The sequence below is a fragment of the Oncorhynchus nerka genome, linkage group LG15 (assembly GCF_034236695.1).
Source record: "Oncorhynchus nerka isolate Pitt River linkage group LG15, Oner_Uvic_2.0, whole genome shotgun sequence".
Taxonomy (NCBI): Eukaryota; Metazoa; Chordata; class Actinopteri; order Salmoniformes; family Salmonidae; genus Oncorhynchus; species Oncorhynchus nerka.
In genome coordinates, this window is record NC_088410.1 from 88,600,094 (window position 1) to 88,611,223 (window position 11,130).

At 46.3% G+C, this 11,130-nt stretch overlaps 1 pseudogene; it reads left to right on the plus strand.

Annotated features, from left to right (window-relative positions):
• Window positions 1-3,871: 3,871 nt before the first annotated feature.
• LOC115118263 (thyrotropin subunit beta-like) lies at window positions 3,872-9,852 on the plus strand (annotated as a pseudogene).
• The last annotated feature ends 1,278 nt before the right edge of the window (window positions 9,853-11,130 follow it).

Consider the following 11,130-nt stretch of genomic DNA (forward strand, 5'->3'; position numbering starts at 1 on the left):
GACTTGACATCTGAAAGCTACCCGCTGGGCAGACGTCAGTTCAACTTCAACTCTCTTAGAACCCTTTTGGAACGTTTTTCTCTTCGGCGGTCCCCATAGGAGAACTATTTTTGTTCCAGGAAGAACCATTTTGGGTTCCATGTAGAACCCTCTGTGAAAAGGGTTCTACCTTGAACCAAAATAGTTCTATTTTGGGTTCCATGTAGAACCCTCTGTGAAAAGGGTTCTACCTTGAACCAAAAGAGTTCTACCTGGAAACAAAAAGGGTTCTCTAAAGGGTTCTCCTCTGGAGACAAATGAATAAACCTTTTAGGTTCTAGATAGTGTCGTTTTGATTTACATTTGGTTGAGTTGTCAACTAATGTGAATTCAATGTGAAATCAACCAAAAATGTCACCCTGTCGTTGGATTTAGGTTAAAGATTGGTTGAAAAAAATACAAAATTCATAGTTTTCCACATTGATTTGGTCGAAATGAGGTGGAAACAACATTGATTCAATCAGTTTTTGCCCAGTGGGTACTTCTGGCTACAAGATTTACTTTAATCAGTCATGACCAGGTGTTCAGATTAAGTTAGGAACAGAACATTCATTGGCTTTGAGCCTACTCCTGAGGAACACTGAACAATTTGTTCCATTTATTGTTTAATTGCCACTAGTCTTATAGTGTTTCAATTTGTTGAATGTCACGTTGCCTTTGTGCTCCCAGTCAGGCTGTGATAGCTCTACATGGTCTATATACACCATTCAAGCATCATGTAGACAAAGTAGGCACAAGTCAATACAGGATTTACAACACTATTTTACCAAAAAAGGCTGACTTTTTAGTTTCTACGTGGGCTGGCACCTGTGTCTCACTGGGACATGGCTCTGGCAGTGTGGTTAAGGTTAGGTTTCAATTCAGATTTTATGACTTTGTGGCTGTACCAGCTAGTGACCACAATGCAGAGCTTCCTCCAGAACAAGATTCATTATGAAAACCTGCTAAATTTGAGTCTACACCAGACTTCATAACATATCATCACAGTTCATAGAACTTTACAAACGAAACGCTACCATTTTATCTCAACTTAGTAGGCCTACTAATCTTAGGCCTAAAAGTATTGCACGCGCTCAATGAACAGCTGAAAAAGCTGTTCGTTCCAGCACACATGGAGCAGTCCAAATGAAAAACATTGAAGGAATTGACAGTAGACTCTAAAATGGAAATAAATCAATCTAAACATCTTGCTCAAGTGTAGCATGTCTGTGGGCTCTGCAAAGAACTCAGAATGAGAATGGTAGCTAATTAAAATGTAGCCTAATGAACCGAATTACCATAAGCAAACGTTGATGAACGTTAAATTCACTACTGTGATATATTTATCTGGGAATTTACACAAATGTTACAAACAAAGGGCAAATAATTAACATAATGAAACAATGAATGTGCCGGAATTGGCAGGAAGCAGAAAGCACATGCATGGTAAGAGGAGCATAGCACTGCATACGCTTTCTGCCAATTTGGGCACATTCATTGTTTCATTATGTTAATTATTTGCCCTTTGTTTGGAGGAGAGGAAGAGGCGAAGCGAGAGGGTCATGGCTAGAAGGGAACAAGCGTCAGTTAACATGAACTTTATTGTCACGAATACCACTGAAGGTGGCTCCCCTTCCTGCGTAGTCGCCGGTCTATTAGCTGCCACCGATCCCTTTTTCCTTTTCGTTTGTTTTTGTCTAATTGTTTTCACCTGTTCCTTGTTGGGGTTTTGGGATGGGTGTTGTTTAAGTTTGTTTAGCCCGCTGGTGTTTGTGCGGGCTTGTGGTTATTTTACGGTCGGAACTAGAAGCACAAGCATTTCGCTACACTCACATTAACATCTGCTAACCATGTGTATGTGACAAATAAAATTTGATTTTGATTTATGTGCTTGTTTTGATTATGAAAATGCTTCAAAATTCACAAAAAGTGGTGTTAGCTGATGAAGATTATCTTATAGAATAAAACGTATAAGATCACCTAAGCCTGTGTTTACCACAGACCTTCTTTTCGGCATTTATCCCAAAACCCTCCAAAAACTGTATTCCCCCATAGGCTTTGACCAACAAGCCATGGCGGAGTTAGTGCCTACAAAAAGATGCCATAACTATTGCTTTCTATAGATCTCCATACAAAAAATCCCCACTTGGTCTGCTAACTGCTGAATTGTCACGTGGACAGATATTGAGGATCCACTCCCGTCAAAATAGACAATAGATTTAGGCCTAGGGTTTCAAGCTTTGGTTGATTTCAAATGGAATCTATAATTTAATAATAAATATGTTGGATTCACATCTCCATCTCAACCAAAAATCAAGGTCAAAGAATAGGATTAAATCAAATCAAACTGTATTTAAAGTTTCCAGCATCCAATGTACAATAGGGCGGGCCGGGCCCCCTAAGGCCATAATGCCGGCCACACATGATGTATAGGAACATGTAGATGTGAAAGAATTTGATATGTAAGCTTATGGTTGCATCTCCACTTTGCCCTCTAATAGGTTTGGTGGAATTTTCACCTTAATGTAGACCCAATACTTAACAGATCCTATTCCTAGGTCAGAATAACATGTACGGGCCTCCTGAGTGGCGCAGCGGTCTAAGGCACTGCATCACTATAGACCTGGGTTCGATCCCAGGCTGTGATTGGATGTCCCATAGGGCGGAGCACAATTGGCCCAGCGTTGTCCGGGTTAGGGGAGAGTTTGGCCAGGGGGGCTTCACTTGGCTCATCGTTCTCTAGAAACTCCTTGTGAAGGGCCGGGCACCTGTAGGCTGACCTCGGTCATCAATTGAACTGTGTTTCCACCGACACATCAGTGCTGCTGGCTTCTGGGTTAAGCGGGGCAGGTGTTAAGAAGTGCGGTTTGGTGGGTCATGTTTCGGGAGAGATGCATGACTTGACCTTAGCCTCCCGAGCAGCGTTGAGACAAGATTGACATTCTGGAGAAAAAGGGGGTATAAAGAAGTATAATATTTACATTTCAGTCATTTAGCAGACGCTCTTACCTAGGAGTTGGGTTGGGAGTTGTTTCTGGACCGGGCCAATCGGACTTCGCCACTTCGTTTTCTATTATGCTAACCAGTGAGATTGTCACATTATGTACAGTATGTGACTGGTAAAAAAAAGAAGCTTATTATGAGGTTATTACAGGTTAAACCCTCACCCCACACATTACTGTACTGGAAGTTTGTAGTTACGGAGGGTGCCTATTATATAAATATTTTTTAAGTAGCCTTTCGTGAACTAACTTGACTTTTTTCCCCCCTTACCATCCCTGACTTTGCTGATATCTACTTTATTGAGGAAAATTGTACTTACTATGACTGTGATATGTGGTTGTCCCACCTAGCTATCTTCAGATGAATGCACTAAGTCGCTCTGGATAAGAACGTCTGCTAAATGACTCAAATGTAATTATGTATGTCAACCTGACAATGGACCTGGAGACTCCTGCTTCCACTCGGTCAGAGATTGGAGATAATGGTCCAGTAGGATCAAGGTGGATTAGAATACCTGTATAAAGAGCATCAGGTAGCATCATCAGGCCTGCAGGTGCCCAGCTCTACCAGGTGAGTGAGCAGAGCTGATCTGACAGGAACACCGGTTCAGCTTCTTTTGTCCAGCTATTGGTGCAGCCTTGCTGAAGGACCAAATTTAGTTTTATTTACAGGGCTTATCATATGTACAAACATCCATTTTTTGGATAGATTTACTAACTAACTAATATTATATATATATATATTTGTTCATATTTCCGACTATAAAAATGTTCATATTTTCTTCTTGACATTGACTTTAATTCCATGCAGGTTCTTGGTTGTATGACAGAAAGTTGTCGCTGCTTGCCAAATGGAATCATCTGTGGCCATGTGTGGTCTCCTTTGCCTGCTGTCCCCGTGTGTGTGCCCACGGACTACACTCTGTATGAGGAGAGACATGAATGTGACTTCTGCGTGGCCATCAATACTTCCATTTGCATGGGTTTCTGCTACTCAAGGGTAAGCAGGCTACAAGCTGAACCTGACATTCTAAGTTTTCAACAAGAAAAAATCTGTAAAATCCACTCAGTTTAAAACGTTTATCCTCCCACAAAAACATGTTTTGTTTTCCCTTTATTCGATCAGCATAGTCTCATTGAGATTAAGCATACTCTTTTACAAGACAGACCTGGCCATAATTGCAGGACACTAGTAGTTACAGACAAGGTCAATTATACAACATACCATGTGTGAATTATATCCTGTCACATGTTGTGGATTGGAGAAGCGATGATAAAATATATGTATTGAAACTTGAACTATGTAAGATTCCACTTGGCAGGCTGACCGTGAGGCATATTTGACCTACATCGCATGCATTTAATGTCACGGTTCATGAATCCACTGCCTCCTTTTCCTTTTCTCTCTCTCTCTCTCTCTCTCTCCCGTGTTTGTGTGGGCGTGGTTCCCAATCTCGGCCTGATTGTCTGCGCCAGCTGGAATCACTTATCTTCCCTTTATATGTTCTGTAACCAGTGTTTCTTGTTGTCAGATCGTTGTTACTTCCCTGAGGTTGTGTCGTGTGTCCATACTCATCTCTCGCCGCCCTTGTGTGGATTATCTGCTGTGCTCCTTCCTACCCATCCGGACACTCTCCCCTGGGTTTCTCAGCACGCTCACATAGGAGGATGCGCCCTAGTCCCTGGGTCGGATTCCGTCTGAGTACAGTCTGTCTGTCCTGTTGCTGCTGTAACCTGTATTCATTAAACCATCGTTGCTTGCATCTTGCATCCGCCTCTGTATTGTTACAGAACGATCTGACCAGACCATGGATGCAGCGAGTTCAACGAGTCTGACCGAATTCATTTCCCGTAGTATCACGAGAATGGATCAACAAGAGGAGAACATCTCCAGCACAGGTCGGGAAGTACAAGCCATTGCGACGCAGGTATCCCAGCTGACCCAACAATTACAACATCTGAGGGGTCTCGCTGCGCCACCTACACCGGCAGTTCAACCCGCCCCGCCAGAGCCGGATTCCCAGCTAGAGCCACGGCTACCGACACCAGAGGGTTATTCAGGTGATCCTGACTATTGCAGAGCTTTTCTTACGAGATGTTCCATGCATTTCTCGTTGCAGCCACGGACCTTCAACCGTGAACAGTCTAAGGTAGCATTCGTACTCACACTGCTATCAGGCAAAGCGGCTCTTTGGGGAACGGCGGTGTGGGCGAACCAGGACCCATGCTGCACCTCTTTCCAGACACTCTCCGAGGAGATGAGAAGGGTCTTCGATCGGGCCGTGGCGGGTAGGGAGGCGGCCAGACTACTCGCTGACCTTCGCCAAGGAGACCGTTCAGTATCGGAATACTCCATCCAATTCCGCACTCTGGCCGCAGAGTGTCAGTGAAACGAGGAGGCGCAGTGGGACATGTTCCTGCATGGGCTGGAGGACCGGATCCAGAAGGAGATTTATGTTCTGGACCTTCCCAGGAGTTTAAATGGACTAGTGGAACTAGCCTTGAGGGTCGACGCTCGTCTGAGTCGTGTTGGCCGCCGAGCATGCCCTAACAGACCGTATAACGACACGGAGGGCTGGCATGCCAGCGGCGGGAACACGGCCAGTTCAACCTCCGCTCACGAACCCATGCAGCTGGGGAGAGCTCGCCTCTCCCAGGAAGAGAGGGAGAGGCGGAGATCCCAAGGACTCTGTCTCTACTGTGGTAGAGCGGGCCACTTTATCCACTCCTGCCCGGTAAAAGATTAGGCCCGGTAGTAAGAATGAGGCTACTATCGGGTGGTGTCACCACAGAGAAGACCTCATCATCTACTCTCCTCCCGGTAAGACTAAGATGGGCCAACCACACGCACGACACCCAAGCCTTACTGGACTCAGGAGCAGAGGGTAATTTCATGGACTTCAAGCTCGCTCACAAACTCCAGATTCCTATCACCTCACTCACGCACAAGATATCCGTCAACGCTCTCAATGGTCAAGAACTACCCAACATTTCTCACACCACTGAACCTATCACACTCATCACTTCTGGCAATCACACTGAGACACTATCATTTCTACTCATGGACTCACCCCTTGCACCATTAGTTCTCGGCCACCCTTGGCTCACCCAACACAACCCCAGAGTTGACTGGGGTCATAATTCTATATCCATGTGGAGTAACAAATGTCTTGAGTCCTGTTTAGTGTCTGCTTGTTCGTCTGTGTCTGATTCTGTGTTTCTAGAGGAGGCGGTGGATTTGTCTAACGTGCCCGTTGAATACCTCGACCTGAAGGAGGTGTTCAGTAAGTCCCGTGCTGCTTCTCTTCCTCCGCATCGTCCCTATGACTGTGCAATAGAATTATTGCCAGGTGAGTCTCCGCCTAAAGGCAAGTTATATTCACTCTCTGTTCCTGAGAGGGAGGCTATGGAGAGATACATCTCTGGTTCTCTGGCATCTGGATTCATTCGTCCTTCCTCTTCTCCAGCGGGGCGGGGTTCTTCTTTGTGGAGAAGAAGGACGGATCTCTGCGTCCTTGCATTGATTACCGTGGGTTGAATAACATCACAGTGAAAAATACCTATCCCTTACCGTTGATGTCCTCAGCCTTTGAAAGGTTACAGGGAGCATCCGTGTTCACTAAGTTGGATTTACGTAATGCATATCATTTGGTTCGCATAAGGGGGACGAATGGAAGACCGCGTTTAACACCCCCAGAGGGCACTTCGAATATTTGGTCATGCCTTTTGGGCTATCCAACTCCCCAGCGGTTTTCCAGGCACTCGTAAATGACGTGCTGAGAGATATGATTGATCAGTTCATATATGTTTACCTGGATGACATACTGATTTTTCTTCTTCTCTCCAGGAACACGTTCAGCACGTCAGACGAGTGCTTCAGAGGTTGTTGGAGAATGGACTTTTTGTCAAGGCGGAGAAATGCATTTTCATGCACAATCCGTTCCATTCCTAGGTTACATCGTCTCGACTGAAGGTATTCGCATGGATCCTGACAAGGTTAAGGCTGTGGTGGATTGGCCAAGCCCAGATTCCTGTAAGGCCCTACAGAGGTTTCTGGGATTCGCCAATTTCTACCGGCGTTTCGTTCGCAACTTTAGCCAGATAGTCGCTCCTCTTACCGCCTTAACCTCCCCAGAGTGACGTTCAGGTGGTCCGATACAGCCGAGGCTGCATTCGTCAAACTCAAGAGCCGCTTTGTTTCGGCTCCCATCCTCATAGCTCCCGATCCCTCGCGTCAGTTCGTGGTGGAGGTGGACGCTTCAGAGGTGGGGGTAGGTGCGGTACTTTCCCAACGTTCCTCTTCTGACGACAAGATGCACCCTTGCGCGTTCCTTTCCCATCGGTTATCACCTGCGGAACGCAACTTCGACATTGGCAACAGAGAGTTGTTGGCAGTGAAGTTAGCACTGGAGGAGTGGCGCCATTGGTTAGAGGGTTCGGGGTACCTTTTATAGTTTGGACCGATCACAAAATTTGGAATATATCAGAACCGCCAAGCGACTCAACTCCAGGCAGGCGCGGTGGGCACTCTTTTTCGGACGTTTGACTTCTCTCTCTCGTATCGCCCGGGTTCCAAGAATGTCAAACCCGATTCCCTTTCTCGCATTTTTGACCATTCCGAACGCCCATCCACTCCCGAGTGCATCCTACCCGGGACCCTAGTGGTCTCCACACTCACATGGGAGGTTGAATCGAGGGTCAAAACGGCCTTAGAAGGGGTAACGCCTCCGCCCGGTTGCCCGCCTAATCGGTTGTTTGTGCCGGAGGGGTGTCGGTCCGATGTTATTCGGTGGGGGCATTGCTCCAACGTAGCGTGTCATCCAGGAGTCAGTCGCACTAGCTTTTTGGTTAAGCAACGCTTTTGGTGGCCACTGATGGCTCGTGACATTCACAGTTTTGTCTTGGCTTGCTCGGTTTGTGCCACTGGGAAGACTTCTAATCGACCCCCAGATGGGTTACTCCAACCGCTGTCGGTCCCTTCGAGACCCTGGTCCCACATCGCGCTAGATTTTGTTACCGCCCTCCCGCCCTCCCAGGGCAAGACTGTTGTTTTGACCGTGGTGGACCGGTTCTCGAAGGCGGCTCATTTTATTCCCTTGCCTAAATTACCATCTGCCAAGGAGACAGCGGTAACTGTCGTGGATCACGTCTTTCGCTTACATGGTCTGCCGATGGACGTAGTTTCTGATAGGGGCCCCAATTTGTGTCCAAGTTTTGGCAAGAGTTTTGTAGGTTACTGGGAGCGAGTGTCAGCCTGTCTTCAGGGTTTCATCCCCAGAGCAACGGTCAAGCGGAGAGGGCCAACCAAGATTTGGAGAGAGTGTTGCGATGTTTGGTTTCTAAGAATCCCTCTTCCTGGAGTCAACAACTCTCTATGGTTGAGTACGCTCACAATTCGTTGCCAGTGGCAGCCACGGGTCTCTCTCCGTTTGAGTGTAGTTTAGGTTACCAGCCACCTATCTTTCCCAGTACGGAGTCCGAGGTGTCTGTTCCCTCCGCTCACGCTTTCATCCAGAGGTGCCGTCGCGCATGGAGCAGAGCCCGTGAGACTCTTCTCCGGGTGGGGGCGCGCACCAAGACTAAGGCCGATCGCCACCGGTCGAAGCCTCCGGTATACGTCGTTGGCCAAAGAGTGTGGCTTTCTACTAAGAACATTCCACTCCGATCTGCTTCGAACAAGCTTGCCCCCAAATTTATCGGCCCGTTCAAAGTCACCAGGATCATTAGTCCGGTGGCGGTCCGGCTCCAGCTTCCTCCGGCGTATAGGAGAATTCATCCTACCTTTCATGTGTCTAAAATAAAACCTGTGTTTCAGGCACGCATTAACCCACCGGTCCCGGTTCCCCGCCGCCACGACTTGTTGATGGGGAACCCACCTTTTCTGTCAATCGTATTTTGGACTCTAGAAGGAGGGGACGCGGATTCCAGTACCTGGTGGACTGGGAGGGTTACGGCCCGGAGGAGAGAAGTTGGGTACCTGCTAGGGACATTCTGGATCACTCCCTTATCGATGATTTCAATCGACAGGTAAATTCGCCTGGGAACGCCAAGAGGCGTTCCTAGGGGGGGGGGGGTATTGTCACGGTTCATGAATCCACTGCCTCCTTTTCCTTTTCTCTCTCTCTCTCCCGTGTTTGTGTGGGCGTGGTTCCCAATCTCGGCCTGATTGTCTGCGCCAGCTGGAATCACTTATCTTCCCTTTATATGTTCTGTAACCAGTGTTTCTTGTTGTCAGATCGTTGTTACTTCCCTGAGGTTGTGTCGTGTGTCCGTACTCATCTCTCGCCGCCCTTGTGTGGATTATCTGCTGTGCTCCTTCCTACCCATCCGGACACTCTCCCCTGGGTTTCTCAGCACGCTCACATAGGAGGATGCGCCCTAGTCCCTGGGTCGGATTCCGTCTGAGTACAGTCTGTCTGTCCTGTTGCTGCTGTAACCTGTATTCATTAAACCATCGTTGCTTGCATCTTGCATCCGCCTCTGTATTGTTACATTTAATGTATATATGTTTAGCATGTGTCTGTGTGTGTGTGATAATCAGGACAGTAATATGAAGGAGCTGGCCGGACCAAGATTCCTGGTCCAGAGAGGCTGTACCTATGACCAGGTGGAGTACCGTACAGTGATACTGCCTGGTTGCCCGCTCCATGCCAACCCTCTCTTCACCTACCCCGTAGCCCTCAGCTGCCACTGTGGCACTTGCAACACAGACAGTGATGAGTGCGCCCACAAGGCCAGCAGTGGTGATGGCCCCAGGTGTACCAAGCCACTCAGACACATCTACCCACAACCTCATCCACCCCAACTAAATCCTCTCCCTTCCGTGGACTGATGTAGGATCTTAATTTGAGCCGTTTTCTACAGCAGGAAAATAATTATTTAAGAACAGGAAATGCTTATTATTATATGGATTATAGTTCATGGTCATTTTTTGTAGGGTTGATACATTTTTCGTTAGGCTAAATCATGCCTAACAGTTTAAAGTGGAAATTACAAACTTTAGAAGCCTTTTTGCTGAGCAGGAAAATGTTCAACAGGAGTGATCAAATTAAGACCCTGCATCTGTAGGATGGCTGTAATGACCATACTACCAACAGGGGAGGTAATGAGAATGATCCTTTCAAATAAAGTTTATGGTCAATAGCCTACTCATTATCAAAATAGAACATCATTGTGCTTAGCATTGTGTTTATGTGTTGTGGTGGATACATACCTGTAGCTACAGGGTGGTGGACACCATGTATTGTGACATGTATACTGTCTGTTTTGTATCTGGATGTGCTTTTTAGTTTATTGCTATACTTACAATGGAGGCTGACCCTGGTATTTTTGTCTGCTTCCTGGGTTTGTCCTTCTCTGTCTGTCCTGTCCATTGACTCACTGAGCTATTTTGTTTACGTTGAACCAATACCATGAATGCAACTAGATTAAAGCTGAAGTCTATAAATAGTTGTCAGTAATCTTAATTAATCACATCCTGTGTAGGAACACAGCTTGCTGTCACACTCAAAACACAACACAGACACACTGACAGCAACAACATAGTGATTAACAAGACCTTGGCAATGACTCCCCGACTTTCCCTCCGTTGGCTTGATCTGATTGGAAATTATTTCTGTGTGAAATAATCAGAGATATTAGCCTGTGCACTATTAAATTAAAAGAACATTCTAAATTCTAAAATGATTTAGTAGTAGTTTTGTCCAGAAAAATGACACAAAATAGTATAATGAATTACTGTTTTATTTCACCAAGTGCACTCGATGAACAGAAATTACTAACACACATCATTGAATGGGATTTCATACATTATCCTATCCAAAGTGCATCTGGTTATAACTTTAGTCTCGTGGGAGTGTATCACAGGGGGCATGCGTGGTCAGAAATAAACAAAGGACATTTGGGGAGACAGCTGGTGGTCTATATATAAGTCACCAGCTCAGAGGGGGACATGTTATGCGCCTGTCAATTGGACTCCCTTTATCTCAATCAATGCTTAATCTGATATTATGAATTTTCCATACCTTATGTTGTAATCCAGTCAGTGTCAATGTGACAAGGGTCATGACATGATGATGACTCAAAGAGGGAAACCACAGGGCAGGGAGAG